Raw genomic sequence first — 17,647 nt, 5'->3', positions numbered from 1 at the left:
GATACTGATAACTGGATCTTCTCCCCTCCAGATAAAAGGTGTTTCTGGAAATTCACATGCAGTCATGTTGAATAGCCTCTGTTCAACGAATACATTTATTTATGCACTTAGAGAGCAGCATCCTCATGACTTCTACATTTAAAAGTTTTTTTTTTCTTCCAAACTATCCTACCCACAGGTGATGCAGTCATATTTGTAAAGCCATTCACCTTACTTACTGGTTCCTTGGGATATTCTGACTCATGTTTATCTAAATTATGCAAAGACTGCATTCAGACAATTAGGCAAATTATGAACTTTCATGTGTAATTAAAAATGTGAAGTCTAAGAGTCAATACAAGTGGACTAAGAGAATAAACTTTGGGTGATCAACTACACTGTGCATACTGGTCCCACAAATTCCCAGTCACCAGTGTCTGTCTAAGAATAAAGTCCTGTGTTAATCATGCAACCATACAAGGTAGACACTGATTGTCAAACAGCTTGTTTGGATTGAACGTGTGAGTTTTCTTTATAAACTTACATTGTTATGCAGGGGACATGCATGATTTATGAGGCAGGCCAGAGAGTGGGGACTTTTGATAAATTTAATCTGAAATCTCTAGTTTCAGATTTGTTTTCAAATTTGAAGTTAGTTCCTCATACTGACTTCAGAATATATGTCCTTCTATTTGAAAGAAACAAAAATGTAAAACTTTGCTTGACTTGACAGTTTTATGTGAAAACTGCCTCAAATCTGTATCAATTTGGGGCATTGTTTCAATCCAAATCAGACATTGTCTTCAATCTTATTATGTCCTTTTAAAGTACTGTTTTTATGTGAATATTTTAGATGTTTCACAGTATTTGAGTTTGTGAAGCACTGGTCAGTATTAAATATCAAACATTCATAAAATCATATGTTTAAATCTCATCACACTGGCTAATGCCTGCCCTCCATTTTTGCTACCTTCTCTTTACCACTGGATCCATGAACACTTCTACTTTAATGTAGCTTAACATGTTAAATTTTAGAAACTGGAGTCAGCTAGAATAACTAAGAAATTTTATAAAATGTTTTTGTGATATTTTGAGAGAGGCATAGCAAGGGAGAGGGGATAGTCTTGTTTTCAAATGTTAAGTCCAATGTGGCACATTGGTTCCATGATGATGAAAGAGAGAAGCCAATGATAACAGGAACAAATGAAGTAAGTGTAGCTGTCTCTGTCTCTCATCTATTCAGCCAGATTTCCATCCCTCAAACTGTGTCTGCAATCATTTCTGGAGATCCTTTGTAGGTTCATAAGTAAAGCCTGCTTCTAGTGGATTCACATGACCTTTGCTTGGAGCCAGTGAGTGCTCCAGCCCTATCATCTCTTGCCGGACCAGACATCTTGAAAGGGTGCTCATATACCAGAGCTCTGATGGGAAGTTAAAAAGGGGTCATCTTTCTCACAAGTGTGTCAAGATAGTATATTATATGCAATTCCTAGTTATACTTAAACTGCTACCTAAATTTGAGGGTAATAAACAGAATATAAAGAAACAGGGATAATGGTTTCAGCCTGTATCAAGGATGTAGTGAGGACTTGAATGGGAGCCTGTCTGCTCCTTCTACCCCTACTCTTTCAGAACAACCCAGCTTTCATATGACAAAGGCACTGAGACTCCAGAAAAGCTGGCTTGCAATGTTGCTCTTACCTAAGCAGTTGGTTAACATTCATATTTTATGATTTGCATTTTGATCTCATACTATTTTGCTGCTAGCAAAATACTTTTTAATGTGTGCTATTATTTTTAAGAAAGATCTTACAAGGCTGTAGGCTGATTTTTATGCTTAAAGACATTATTCCTATAATTATGTATTGAAAACTGATAGGGACATGGATTAAGCAGAGAGGGTGCTTTCATGCAATGTTTAAGAACTAAACTTGTGTATAATCCAAGGCACCCATTTCTTTGAAGGACTGGGCTAAAGAGACAGGAAGGGCTATATCACAAATATTAGCAACTTCCAGAGTATAAACTTCATTTGCATTGAGGTTTTACAATGAAAAAGCATTTGTCGAATCCATTCTTAAAGTATGTTGGAAGAGCTAGAGAGATGGTTCAGCATTAAGCACATAGACTGCTCTTTCAGAGTCCAATTCCCAGCATCATTCTCAGTCATCTAACAATAGCCTGTAACTCCAGCTCTGGGGCAATCTGATACCCCTTTGTGTCCACCACTGGTACGTGCACTCAAGTGCATATATCCCCCCACTCTTAAATATGCACAATTTAAAATAAAATTAATCTTAGAAAGTTAAAGTATATTGACTGTTTTAGTATTCAGTTGCAATGAATTCTTCAGATTTCTGCCCTGGCTGTCAGTCCATGACACCATCTGTAAGCTCACCCAGCTAAATCACCTCTTTGCTTTTTCTTTTCCATGATCCACCAAGATGGTAGACATAGATTTGTTAAATTTTATATATATATATATATATATATATATATATATATATATATATATATATATATATAAATTTTGATGAAACACATTCTTAGATAAATTTGCCACCTCCCCAGTCTACAACTTGAGAAATTATCACAACAACAAAAAGCTTTGATGACAAAATAGGCTAATAAAAAATGAGAACACACAGAGACAATTTCAAAGTTAAAATCTGAACCAGCTTTGGTGTATGCACCTGTCATCCCAGCATATGTGAGGTTCAGGCAGGATAATCAGGAGTTTAAAGTTATCCTCGGCTATGCAGTGCATCTGACACTAGCCTGAGCTACATGAGTCATGAGATGGTTTCTCCAACTGATGAATAACACTAATACTACACCTAACAATAGTAATAAAAGCTGAAGTGTCAAGTCCAGAATTGTCAGTTTCACCCCTTAGCCTGATCATCAGCATGAGGAAGAAACAGAAGCAGTATCCTGGAAGAATCATGCTGTGTGAAGGACACTTGTCATATCCTTCTCTTGTGCCTTGGCTTGCTGTGTGGGTGTGGAACTCTTTTCAGAGCTGCAGAAATGACTTTATTCACAAGTGAATTTTGTGCCTGTTAGATGCCTTGCTAACAGTATAATTAGGTTAAACCCTGACTTTGCTGGGCTTCATTCAGTACTTTGGGCATGGGTTGCAGCAGGTGTGGGGGTTGTTCTGTAGCCTCTTTTAAGCCATTTAAGCAACCAGAACAGTAAGCTTTGGCCTTTACATTGAATCATATTTTGTCTTTGTAGAGAAGGCCTCATATTTTCTGCTAGGCATTTGATCTGACTGGGATCCGTATCCAATAATTTGTCTCAGTTGCAGTGCGGTACTTACTGTGTTATACGGTAAGACATAAAGTTTTGTTCTTAATAAGTAGGGGAGCTGCTTCCCTGAACCAGGTACTTATTCAATTTAATTTAATGCAAAATATTCAAATTGGCTACATGATGCTAATTCATGTTTAAAAGGTTCTGAGTTTGTATTACCAACCCTCAGAGAATGCCAGGCCAGAGAAGGTTTATGAGCAAAGTGATATTTATCATTTAGACGAGTAGGAGAATTTAATTTTAGTTTTATTCTAATATTTAGCATCTTGATAGATACTTTTAAAAATACACTAGAGAAAATACACTTGGGTCATATTTCCAAGACTCTGACATAGGAAAAAGCCATTCTCTTGAAGGTTAGGGGAAAGATTGCCTCAGTATCTTGCTGACTCAACTGTTAAGTTACAGTGTATGTCTCCCATGCAAGAAAGTGGCCGGAGAGAAGTAAGAAACTTGATGTTTGATAGTGTTTAATCTAATTAGAATATGTTCTCAATGTCAAGGAAACACCATATAGTTTATGACACCCTCTGATTCTTTTAAAGCTGCTACTGTTCTTTGGTAAGAGCTAGTTACAATGCACTAACTAGGATAAAAACACCCACATACAAATAATACCCTCACCCTGCAATTGATTCTTCTTTAACTGTGCTTGTTCAGGTAGCAAAGCCATTAGGCACTTCTTGATAGTTTTTATGATCGAACTTAGCACCAAATATTGAGCAGGCGCTGAGGACCCTATCTTCTGTTAAAAGTCTGATTTATTCGTTTATATGTAAACGAACACTGGAGGTTATAAAGGTAACAAAGACCTTAAACATTATATTGATTTTTTTTCCTGGAGCTTTATTCTTCTTGTTGTGGTGCAGGGTCATAAAATTTCACTAGACCCATTGGATCCATAAAATCTGAAGTACAACCACCAACTGATAGAAATGAAATTGTTTGACTGGAGCAATAAGCAAGGACTTGGCTTTGAACTCTGTGCAGTATAAGTCGTTCCTACAGCCCGGAAGGGGGGGGATGAGTTACAGCCTGCTGTGTACTAAAGGACAAGTATGTATTTGCAGAGCTCCAAATTCAGTAATCATTGGATGACACTGTGACCTTTAACTGGTCACCATGGTCTCAAAAGTAAGAAGACTCTTCAGAAATGGAAAAATATCACCCTATCTCCTCAGTAGAACTTAGAGGATTTGTTTTTTTTTTCCTTTGTGTGAATTAATATAATGGATATAAGACTCATGATTATAGGATAAAGAGTGGAATAGGAACATAGGTTTGCTTGCAAATCTCAGAATACATCATATTAAAGGTAATAGACTACATCTGTACATATGTGTGTGAAAGTGTGTGTATATGTGTTTTCAAGAGAGCTCCAGATACCTTGAACAGTACAGTGTAGTGATCTGTATGAAATTAGAATTTTCTAACCTTCTACCATGTGCTAGTAATTAACCTAAACACAACATTAGCATGTGGACCATCAGTTCATGGTATCTCTGTCTCTCATTAGCTCAGTCCTGACCCTTGCAGTTCCTAGAGTCGCAGCCTAAGGCCTGAACCATTACTGATAAGCAAGAGCCGTGACAGGAAGGGATTTCACCAAGTGGGATTCTAATTGCAGTGAGGAGGGTTTGGGAACAATGTGAAGATTGGAGATTAGGTTAGCAAAGCATTCTCTTAAACTAGTCTCGTGTATACTCATGTGATTTATATTGAAGATATTAGAATGGGACATCTCATAGCCAATCAGAAAACCTTTTAATTAGACTAGGTGAGAGGCCTCAAAGGGTAAAATTGAAAGGCTCAAACCTTGAAACTAGAGAAGGAAGAAAACTCTAAGTAGCTCTTAGTCTGTGACTATCATGAAGGGCAACACTCTACAACCAGTGAGAGATTTTCATCTTCTTCAAATGCTCATGTAGGCATTCTAGCTATAACAAAATATCATAAATAAAGATACTAGGACACTCAGTAGCTGAAAGCCCAATTCTCATAGCTGCTGCTTCTATCTCTGACCCCCTACTGTTGGCCTCTTTTAGAAGTGCTTCTCATCCTAGCAGTTATGATCCAAACTCTGTCCAAATGCCCTACCTCTAAATACTATCTATCACCAGGGGGTACACGCTATTCCCACCAGCACAAACAAATGACAAACTAAACAGTCATCTTCACAAAAATCACCATTTCTTTTCCAACTGAGTCAATGCTAAGTGTATCTTACCATTGGTGCAGAAGTGACCCACATGGCTGGATGCAGTGGCACATACTAACACGCAGGAGGTGGACACAGGAGGACCTGGTATTCAAAGCCAGCGTGTTGGATACATAGTAACTTTGAGACCACTCTGGGATACATAAAACCTTGCCAAAAAAAAGAAAGGGGAAAAAAAGATAGAGATGACCTAAATTATATTGCAAAGCATAGCCAAACCCCTGCCAGGTGAATCTTTGGAGATCTGATCCCATGTACAGGTAGCATGTCTCTTCCTGATTGATGTCTAGCCATGTTTCTATTTCTGTATGTGTCTAGAGTTCTACCTGCTGAATTCTTTGTTACTAGTTGTGCCTCCAGAAAGTGGGGATTGCCTTTGAATGGAACACAATTTAACATCAAACCGGTTGAAAAAGGCTTTGAGTATTCCCAGCACTAGAAAATAGAGGGCCACGTGCTCTCTGGACTGATGATGTGCACAATACCTGAATGATCCCCTGATTGATCTCAGAAACCCACCTCCTGATAGCTCTAACTTTCTGTCTTCTTATTTATACTAGATGGCTCTAGCCCTCTGCCAAGGGTCAGCATCTCCAAATTGATTTTATTTATTCTGTGTTGCCACAGTACACAGCATGGGTACTGTTACCTCATTTTTCACAGGGCAGCTAAAACTCACAGAATGTAAAATACTGCTTAGTATTTTCCACATGACTGCTTAAGTATACTAATAGCACAGAGGGGGAAAAATAAATTCCTTATCTAACAAAGGATAACACTTACCCCTTTTAGTCAACTATTGAGGAAATAAATTATTTACCATGTTTTTTTTTTTAAACTATCATCAAAAGCTTTTCACTCAAGTAACTGGAACAGTTGTGGACTCTGACTTATAAAAGAAAATAAGGTTTATTTCATAACTTACTTGTAAAGCATTTATTTGAGAGAACTCATATTTCTCTCAGTGATGATATAAAGCTATTCAAGATATTGAGCAAATGTACAAATGGTAACAGATTGTGAGACAGAGTGTGTGTGTGCGTGCACATGCGTGCTCACATAAGTGTCAGTTGACTATCTGATATCCTCCTCTTTCGTACTCTACTTTATTCCTTTGAGGTCACATCTCACCCTGATCCTGGAACTAATGGTATTTTGGCCAGACTGGCAGTCAACAGGCCCCAGATGTCCTCCTATCTCTGCTCCACAGGCTTGTTATAGGATTGCTTGAATCCAAACTCAGGTCCTAATGGTTGCATAGCAAATGCCCTTACTCACTAGGCCATTGCTTCAGCCCTATAAATGGAGTTTTTGTACAGTCAAATCTAGTGCAAGACTCTACTGTTCACATCATATCATCACTCATCCCCCTCCACTCCCACCAATCCCATCTCTCCTCTTTTCACGGCTGACAGGTTTCAGAAAAAGTGAGAATGAGATGCTGGAATCCAGCATGATGACTGAGGAATCCCTTTTCCCAGCCTGTCTAATCAAAATAAGTGACACAATCTAAGCCATCCAACATGTGGGTGAGATGTCAACATACATCTAACCTTAACAGATCACAGTCAATGGCAAGAAACACCCAACTGTAAATAAAACCATTAAGATAACAATTTTTAGAAATTGGCTGAAAGAAATCCTGATGCTTGAGGGGCACCCAGAAGCACTGTTAAATGCTGAGGATTTTTCTCTTTGCTCACATCACTCTTTGAGACATCATCGGATTTGTCTATCTGTTCGTGATTTGTGGTATGTAAATGGCAAGGACTCCCTTGTACACTCATCATGAGAGGACATCTGCTAGAAAGAGCTCAGGCTCATGACTCTGGATTAAAGATAAAAACTTTTTTTTTCTGCCAGGTTGTGTAAGATTCAGTGTGCCATACTCTAAGATATAAAATTCTGAAAGTCGAAAACCCCTTGGGGAAACTTCATGGAATTATGAGTCAGAATTCTTTCAAAATTAATTGAAAAGTTTAAAATACTTTCTCAAATTTCATTTGAATCCTGCATCTGACCTTATTATGTGTTTTTGACTTATTGAAGATGACTTTATCATCTTAAGAGATGGTTTTTGTGGTACTGAGAATCATTATGGTAGATGATCCTAATACATAGTCTGTTGGAATTGACAGATAAGATTTGACAACTGAAATACTAATGTCTAAGCATCTAAAAAAAGTAATTAGTGGCAATAAATCATGCTAATATTTATATAGATCATTTTATTTTATTTTTTGTGAATGGCTGTTTTGTCTGCATGTATGTCAACATGTGCATTCATTGCCTCCAGAGGCCAGAAGAGGGCATTGGATACCCTGGAACTGGAGTAATAGATGGTTATGAGCTGCTGCGTGAGTGCTGTGAATTGAACCCGAGTCCTCTGGAAGAGCAGCCAGTGCTCTTAACCACTGAGCAATTTCTCCAGCCACATACATAGTTTTATTTTTGCTTACAGAAGTTTGGCTACATAAGTTTTTTGTTGTATTTCATATCTAAAAAGGGGTAGCTTTCTATTATTCTTTTTTTTGTTTGTTTGTTTGGTTTTGGTTTTTCGAGACAGGGTTTCTCTGTGTAGCTTTGCACCTTTCCTGGAACTTGCTTTGGAGACCAGGCTGGCCTTGAACTCACAGAGATCCACCTGCCTCTATCTCCCGAGTGCTGGAATTAAAGGCATGTGCTACCACCACCCTGCTCTATCTATTATTCTATAATGAATTATTTTCCAATTATTTCTTCATGTTGATGGCCAAGTTCAAAAGTGCATGTATTTTATTTCTGCTTGAGACTAGATATGAGTTTGTATTGCCAACACTAAATAAGCATGTTCTTGCTGGCAGTCTGTGGTGTGTGTGGGTGTTTATCTATGTACTTGAAATCTCTGGTGACTTGTAACGTGGCAGCTTGTCATATGAGTAGCTTAAGCAATGTAAAAGTAGCTAGACACAAAAGATAATATATTATTATTTCTTTAATATGAAATGTACAGAATCTATAGGGAAAGAACGCTGGCTGAGGTTTATCAGGAGCTGGTAGGTATGGGAAGCCTCAAAAGACTGTACAATTGCAAATGGCTGTGCATTTTCCTTTTAGAACTATGGATATATATATATATATATATATATATATATATATATATATGGGAGTTACATAACATTGTGCATATGCTAATGCCCTTGAATTGTTGACTTGAAAGCCTTTTATATTTTTAAGTTTAGGTATGCCTGTAAATGTACATCAATACATGGGTTTGGCATTTGAGTGTAGTGCAGGCAGAGGCCAGAAGAGGGTGAAAGAGCTAAACTGTTAACTGGCAGTTGTGAGCTTCCCAGAATGGGTGCTAGAAACTAAACTGGAGTCCTTTGCAAGAGCAGCCCACATTCTTAACCACTGAGCTATCACTCTAGCCATTAGTTGTTGAGTTTAAAATGGTGAATTTTATGTTATGTGGATTTACCTCAACTGAAATAAAATAGTCTCTTCATAATATGTGTACATGTAGAAGCTGTCAGAACCTCTGCTCTGGATTCTGGGATGCTCAGTCTGAGAACCGAAGCTGAGATAGCAGCTACTGTTTAAAGCATCTCTGGTAAAACACAGATTCATGAAGACAGGGAACTTGCTTCTATCTGCATTTCTAGGACACATTGAAATAGTGACTCCGTGGAGAATGAAAGAATGGAACAATGAATAAAAAATCCTTTGGATAAAATTACAAAACAGAAATATCCAAAAAGAAAAATTCCAAGGGCTGAGACTCCTACACCAGGCAGTGATCTGATGGAATAGTCTTTGCAGGTCATGGGATGCTAGGACTCCAGTGCTTAACATGGTCACTCTACTAAGAACTGACTCTTGTCCCAAGTCTATTCCAGATCAGCTGCTCCCACCTCTCCGGGGAAACTCTGGCTTTACTTGGAGCTGTGGTCTTAGAAATAACACCTTCTTCCTCCAACCTAGAGAGCTGAAGTTTTTCAAAGTCATGAAGTCCCCCGCTTCATTGGAAACAACTCAATAGCAGCACCCCAAACACAGCTTGAGGCACATGGAACAAAATGAGTTCTCCCTCTTGGGTTTCAACTTCCTGGGGTCTTTTCCCTCCACAGGCTTCCAGATCCTGGGCTTTTCCATTGCTTAGTCCTTTGATGAACATAGGAATCCTCCACTTTTCTTCCAATCAAGCTTCTTAAGGCACCTGGACCAACACAGACATTTGCTCTCTTCCAATCAATCTCCTAGCTTTCCCTTCATGTAATTTATTTACCTGGTTGGAATACAGTACCTCTTAGCTTACCTCTTACTTGGTGTGCCTTTCTACAGACCTTGTTTTGTCACTGTGACAAAGTACCTGAAAAAACCAACTTAAGAAAGAAGGATTTTTGTGGGAGGGGAGAAACTCATGGTTTTACACTGAACTTTCCTGTCTCCCTTGCTGTATGCTTGCTGTATGAGAGAATATTAGGAAGCCAGGAGCATGTGGCAGAAAAGCTTCTTTACTTTAAGATGGCCAGGAAGAAGACAGAGAGAACTAGAGGGAATGCTGAGGGGAGGAAAGGACAAAAGGGAAAATAACTAGAGGACGGAAGGAAGGAAAGATGGAAGGAAGGAGGGAGTGAGGGACATGCAGATGGACGGAGGGAAGGAAAGGTGGGTGGGCCAGGGACAAGGTAGACCTTTCAAATACACACTCCCATCAACCAATCAACCCCCACCTTCCACAGCCTATATACTATTATGAACTCATCAATGGCTTAATCCATTATTATGTATCTATAATCATGATCCAATAACTTCTCCAAAGTCCTACCTGAGATCATTCAGTTGAGGACCAAGCCTTCAACACAGGAGCTTTTTGAGAAATAATACTTTATAACAAAATTATAATATCCTTATTTCTATGCTCTTGAAAAAGTTAGGGGAGGGTACTTGCCTGGTTTTGTTGCTTCTTTAAGTTGTCTGCTCTTTCCAAAGCCCTGCTCTGCCTTCCCTGCAAGCTGGTTGTAGAGTTAATCCACAGCAGAGACTTTCTCAGGGGACCATGCCTAAAAACTTATCCAGGATACTAAGAACTGCATATTTTAATGGCTCTAATCTGGTTTCCTTTCGCATATAGTAAAATAACCTTCTTTTGTTTGCCTGCAATGCATCCCTTACTAAATGGCAGGATGAAACCTTGCTTTCATTGGAAAAAAAATATACATACAACTATCCTTAGAGATTAAAAACTCTTCCTAAAAGTGGTGGCTCTCTTATCTTACATTTATCTGCATTTTATGTAAATAATAATAACCATTCTGGGTCTTTTCTGTATATCCAAGGAAGGAAGGAGACTAATCAAATTTAGACTTATTGGTCCAGGAGACAGGACTGTGATTATCCCTGTTTCACTGATAGAAACAGCTTATGGAGGTTAAACAGTTTGTACATCGTCACAGTATCTGACAAGTGACAGTTCTGCTGTAGAGCATAGACCATGGACCTCTGAGACCTTTATAATGGCGATATTATACCGGCTCTTGAATACTACCAACAAATGTTCCAGATCAAACCATGAAATGAACAAAACAAAATTCTTATGTGAGTACTAAGTACATGTGTTTATTAGGCAGCTGTATGAGGTTAGAGTTTAGTATTTTGAGAAAGAACAAATTAAGCCATATATATTTGAGCCTCACACTCTAAAGATGGCACTTTTGAAATTCAAGGACTGTAAATGATATGCATTTGTTCCTGAATGAGCTGCTTCATGAAGGAAAAGGGGGTGAAAAGTGGACTCTCCTTCCATCCACTAGAATCCAATAACACGGTCAAAGGTCAAAAATAAATTATGAGGATATTTTTAAAAAATGTCTCCTTTTAAGACTTTATTCTAGATACAGAAAACCTTTCAAACGCTGCAGGAAAGCCCACAGGTGAATTACTTGGAGACTGAAATTTCAGCACACTCTGGAGGAGCTGGTGGAAAGTAAATTAGCTGACGCTCTAGCTTGGAGGCTCAGCCTGCAGCTGTGCTGCTTTCTCTTGCTCTGTTTTCATGGCTGTGGATGTTTTTCCTTTCCTGCCTGGTCAGTGAGATGTTTAGGGGTATATAGGGGTATGGAGGTGAGGTGCTGAGGATTCAACACCGAGTCTGGCCCATGGCAAGGATTCTATCATTGAGAACTTAGCCAGCAATTCTTGAAAATTCAGTGTGCATTTTTAAATATGACCTCCCCCTCCACCCCCCGCATACCTATCCCCTCAAAAAACAAATTCAGGTTTTAAAATGTATTGACATGTACCATCTGGGACTGTGATTACTGAGACTATGCACCATGACAAAGGTGCGATTTTCCTGACAAATGAGTACATTTGTCTGTCCTGATCAAAATTTGGCTTCAGAGGAGGTAGGTTAGTTGGGAATATTTTAGTGGGTGGTTTGAAAGGATCCAAGTACAGTCTCACTGCTTGTGGAAGCTGATAATTTCATACTTCCTGGGGACTGTGAAAAGTTTGCATTTTTACAACAAACAGGTGCATACTCCTAGGGACAGGACAGGTTTATGCCCTTATGAATTAATTTTGTCCAGAGGTTTGGAGAGTAGATGCTGTAAGAAACAAGATTCAGAAGAGAATTACTGTCCAACCAATGAGAAGAGGGAAGTATGATGACTAATTTGGTTTTTGCTTCTTTTCTAAGAATAATTTGTATGTGTGTGTGTGTGTGTGTGTGTGTGTGTGTGTGTGTGTACATGAACAGACATACACATGAATACAGATGCCCACAGAGGTTGGAAAAGGTCATCCAATTCCTCTGGAGCCTCTAGTCCTCATGATTGAGCAACAAGACCTCTAAACCTCTAAACTTTCTATCCATCCTCTTGTTTTGTCAGATGGACGGGATTGAGACACATCTGTGAGATTCATAAACCACACTTCTGGGTGTATCTTTAAGAGTGTTTACAGAGAGAGGTAACTATGGGGAAGACCAGTCCTTAATGTGAGTGGCATTATCCAATATGTTGACCAAGGGACAATGAAAGGGAAAAAAGCATAGAATCATGAAATGTGATAGTTCTTGCTCTCTGCTTCCTGGATGTGAGCTTATCTCGCTGACATCCCTTTCCCACAAGGATGTGTTCTGAAACATATTAAGCTATGAACCAAAATAAACCTTTATACTCTCAAGTTTGGGGAATGTTTTGCTACAACAATGAAAAATTTGACTAACGCAGAATATGATGAAAAGAGAAAGAATAAGTTTTCCTCCAAATCAAACTGCAGTAAAATCATTCAAGAATTCACCAAATCAGATCTATTTCCTCTTTACTCTCAGAAATTTGTTTGAGATCTTTCTGTTTGGAAAAAAAAAAAGTCTTGTTAAAGAATCTCTATCTATGCATATTTTATTCAAGATCCTAACTTTCTTCCAGAACATAAATCCCAAGTATCTCTGGTCTGTTATGATACCCATTGTCATTTCATCAATTAACTTTATCCCATTGCCATACACTGAGTAGAGAAGAATGACCATCCTTGCTGTCTTCTGACTAGCACGTTTTGTCTTCTGTAAGAGGGTAGTGCTCCCCAAGTTGATTCTCAAGTTACAAGCATTTTGGTTAAGTATGTGAGTACCTTCCTGTGCAACTGGGAAGGTTTTCTATTCTGTCAGGCATTAGACACAATAATAATAGGTGACGGGCCATAGCAGAGAATTGAGGGCATCAGTAAATTACTGTGCAGAAAGCAATTTGACATCCTCTATTCCTCTGATAAAAGCTAAACGTGAGATCTAGGTGTAAATGTCTGAAAGAATTGAAAGTCACACTTAAAGGGGAGAAGCCCTGGAGTGTAAAGAAATCACTTCTGCCAGAGGGGTGAGACTTGGTAGTTCCAAGTAGACAGCATTGTTGCTTTTCAAGATTAATTCATCTGTGGAATTCCTTGTTCATCTTCCAGGAGCCTATCTATTTAACAAGGACCCTTATACAGTGGCTTCCATAAGTTGAATTTATATCCGAGCAAGAGACATGAGCCCCAAAACTTACTTTCTCCTCTTTGAAAAAGTGCATAACATTCAGATGTTTGAGACCAATTTGTAATCCTTGGCCCATTATTATCTGATGTTTTAAAACTATCTAGTAAGGACTTGTGTATTTTACTCCTCCATGCCTTATATCAGTGTTTCAGTTGTCTGTTGTTATTTGTTTTGTGTTTTCACACACTCAGAAGCAAACATAGGAAGCTAGAGATGTGGCTCAGTGGTCAAGAACACATTCTCCTCTTGCAGAGAGCCCAGTTCTCACCATCCACATGAGGTAGTTAATAACCATCTGTAACTCCTGCTCCATGGAATCCAAAGCCCTCTTCTGGCATCCTTGGGCAGTGCACTCACATGCTCAAACCCACACACAAAAATAGATGTAAACTTTTTTTAAAAGGCAAATATACAGAAATATTCAGATACTTTCTACCCTAGCCTTCACACAAAAATACACTTAATTACAATGGGTGTGGCAGCATGAACCTATAAACCTATTAATCCCTACACTAAGAAGGCTAAGGCAGGGGTGTGCTTTGAGTTCAACCCAGCCTGAGCTAAAAATCAAAACTAACAAACAGAAAACCAAACCAAAACAAAACAAAAAACAACTTATCTCAAAAAATACGTTTTCTTTGGATCCAATTCTTTTTTCTCCAGTAAGATACACACAAAATATTAATATAATCCATATATGTCTGTATTGTTTCACATTGGTGACTCATGTCCCAAATGGATGCTATTTTTAAGGACAAGTTATTTTTTTCTCACTTTGCCATTAAATAAATCATTAAAAGCTTGTTTTTGTTGCTTGCTTACCTTAAGGTTCACATTCAGTTAATCATGTCACCCATAATATCTCATTTGTTCCCTTAAACTTGGTAAATTTGATATTATTATTATTCTTTTTCAGAAATGGAAGATAGCACTTTAGCATAGTGCCCTGAATCACACAAGGGATACTGGAGGGATTTGAAATTTGGTCTCTTGCCTGAGGACTCTGCTGTATCTCTGTGATAAGTGTGTAATACTTAAGAAACAACAGTGCTGTGGAACACAGTCCCAAGACTTTGTAGCTTCCATTGTTTTATCCATTTGCTTCTGATTCTGTAGCATGAAGAAAGCCTGACAAGAAAACCTCATGTGCGTCAACTGGGACAACCCTGCTGGAGCTAGAAGTCCCATCAAAGGTAGCCTACTCCTGGCTTGGCTTTTTATCTAGACCATTTTTTAGGGTACCACTGTTTCTTCACACAGCTTCCCTTTGTAGCTAGGTTAGATTACTTGCAAGAGGTAGGAGATGCCAAGGTATCTTAAGCGCTCTTTGATCAAGCAGATCAGATGGCTGGCCAGACTCAAAAGAAGGAGACCAAACAAAGGACATGCATTCTAGCTTGGCTCCACAGTGGTAATCCATCACATAGAGTAGTCATGACATCCATAGTTTTACTGTTTCCATCAAAGAATCCATGAAACACATATTTTTTTTAACATGTATCCAGCATAGTGGTGTGGATTGAAAAATCTGTAGCCACTGCTTATATGCTAGAGTGGTACCTAACACCTTTGAAACTCATAAAAAAACAACCAATCTGAATCACAAGAATGACAAGGATAAATGTGAGTGTCATGGGTTAGAAGAGTTGACATTTTTATTCTGGGTGTAGTATTGAGAGCAACAGTATCTAAAATATTATTCATTCTAATTTCTAGTGGTTGTTATTATTGTCTTGGTCATTTAAATTGCATGATGCTCACATAGGAGAAAGGTACTCCAAACACATATACATCCTTCCCTCTGTATTCAGATGAAGAAGTAAACATTCATTAAGTTATATTATAAGTGGAATCAGAGCTAGAGATGTCTAAATTAACATGCTTGTGTTTATCCAAAGAACAGCAAGAAAGATCTATATGGTTTTTCCATTACAGAAGGTAGATCATATAGCTTTGTTTATGAATTAGATCACATATTTTTTTTCTTTTTCTTTTTCGTTTTGGTTTTTTTTTTTTTTTTTTTTGAGACAGGGTTTCTCTGTATAGCTTGTCCTGGAACTCAGTCTGTAAACCAGGCTGGCCTTGAACTCACAGAGATCCACCTGCCTCTGCATCCTGAGTGCTGAAATTAAAAGCGTGAGCCACCACCACTGACCGACTTAGATCACATATTTTCATTGCTCATTGAAGGAAATGATGGAGCAGACCTCAGAGGGGCTGTGGTGGTCCTGGTTATTTATAGTTGGTGATAGAGTTCACCCCATGGAGGACTAAATGGCAACCAAGCCTATAATTTACAAATCTTTGGAATATTTTTAGCTCCTTGCTGCCTGTTAGCATGGCAACAGGATGAGAGTCATGATGTCAAAGCAATATGAACTGATGATTGATCTAAAATTCTTTGGAAAATGTTTCTATTTTAAATTTTCATTGAGAGTGGGAGAGAAGGGGGCACATGGCAGCTTCATTAAAAAGAAGGTAAAAATATCTATTTTTTAATTAATTCCCCTTAAATTCTTTATTTTTCTTTCAATTAAGGGTAAAATGACAATTGTCCTCTGAAGTCTTCAGCATTTTCTTTCAGATTTAGATACTTTCTTCTTTCAGGTAATTTCTTTTTCTAATTTAACTAGAAAATGAATGGTTGGGGTCAGCATACTTTTTGTTTGGTTAATTGTTTATGGTTTGTTTTTGGGTTTGTTTTTGTTTCTTCCCAGGCTGCAAATGCACAGAAGGGAGGTGGGTATGAAAGCCAGAGGATGACCTCTGGAATATTCAGGTCCTTCATGAAGTAAATATGGCCTTGAGGAAGTCCTGCAGAGTTGGCAGCAAAGCAGTGAGGTGCTAAGGGTTGCTACATGTTGGTTACTGGCCAGGCACTGTTGTTATCATCACTTTCCTATATAGAAGAAAATGAAGCTGTTACATAGATGTAGGTAGACCGGTTGCATGAAAAGTCACTATGTGATAAAATAGATACACGCACACACACACACACACACACACACACACACACACACACACACACAGGGGGAAAGAAAATATTTGTGCCTATTAACAAAATGAGTAGAATTTGCTCAATTTGCTCAGCTACACAACATACAAGTAAGGCATCTCAGCTCTGGAGTTTCTTTTTAATATGTCTTTGTTCTTACTTAGCCTCAATTTATTAATCTTTAAAACTATGTTAAGAGAAATTTCATGCATATATGAAAGCTGGTGGAATAATTTCATGATAGGAGCAAATAGAGCTTGGGGAGTTCCTAAGAGTTTGTGTTTGGGATCAACATATTTCTTGCTTCAAGTGTCTCTTTCTTTACAACTTAATACATATAATTTGAGCATCAAACTGGACCTCAGAATAACATTTTTTGTCCTACCAAAATCATTTCCTATCCCTAGCTAAATCTCAAATGAGCCATGCCTTGTGTGATGGTTAGTTTTCATTGTCAATTTGAAATAATCTAGAATCACTTGGGAAGAAAGTCTCAGTGAGGGATCATTCAGTTCAGGTTGGCCTGTAGGTATATTTGTGGAAGATTTTCTTGATTGTATTGTAATTGATTTGGGAAGAACTAGTTCACTGTGGGTGATACCATTCCCTAGACAGCAAATCCTGGAATTAGACTTTAAAGCAATATGAACTGATGACTGAGATAATTTTATTTGGAAAATATTCTCATTTTAAATTTCCATTGAGCATAAGAGAGAAAGGGGCTCATGGAAGCTTTATTCAAAAGAAGGTTAAAAAAATCTATTTTTTTCCTAATTGTGTGTAAAGGGTATATTGACTGTAATTAAGCATGTTTGCATTAATAATCCTTGCTGTGGGATGTTCTGTATGTTACATGTATTGCTTGATTGGATAATAAATAAAACACTGATTGGCCAGTAGCCAGGCAGGAAGTATAGGCGGGACAAAGAGAAGAGAGTTCTGGGAAGTGGAAGGCTGAGTCAGAGAGACTGGCCAGCTGCCGCCATGACAAGCGAGATGTACGGTACTGGTAAGCTACGAGCCACGTGACAACTTATAGATTAATTGAAATGGGTTAATTTAAGAATCAACAACTAGATAACAAATTGCCTGCCACAGCCATACAGTTTATAAGTAA

General features: G+C 38.2%; 1 protein-coding gene across 4 annotated transcripts in view; it reads left to right on the top strand.

The window, feature by feature from the left end:
* Positions 1-17,647, top strand: part of Ctnna2 (catenin alpha 2) — a 1,136,313-nt gene that overhangs the window by 436,122 nt on the left and 682,544 nt on the right. The window lies entirely within an intron of this gene.

The sequence above is a fragment of the Peromyscus eremicus genome, chromosome 3 (genome assembly GCF_949786415.1).
Source record: "Peromyscus eremicus chromosome 3, PerEre_H2_v1, whole genome shotgun sequence".
NCBI lineage: Eukaryota > Metazoa > Chordata > Mammalia > Rodentia > Cricetidae > Peromyscus > Peromyscus eremicus.
This window is presented reverse-complemented; position numbering and strand designations above follow the sequence as displayed.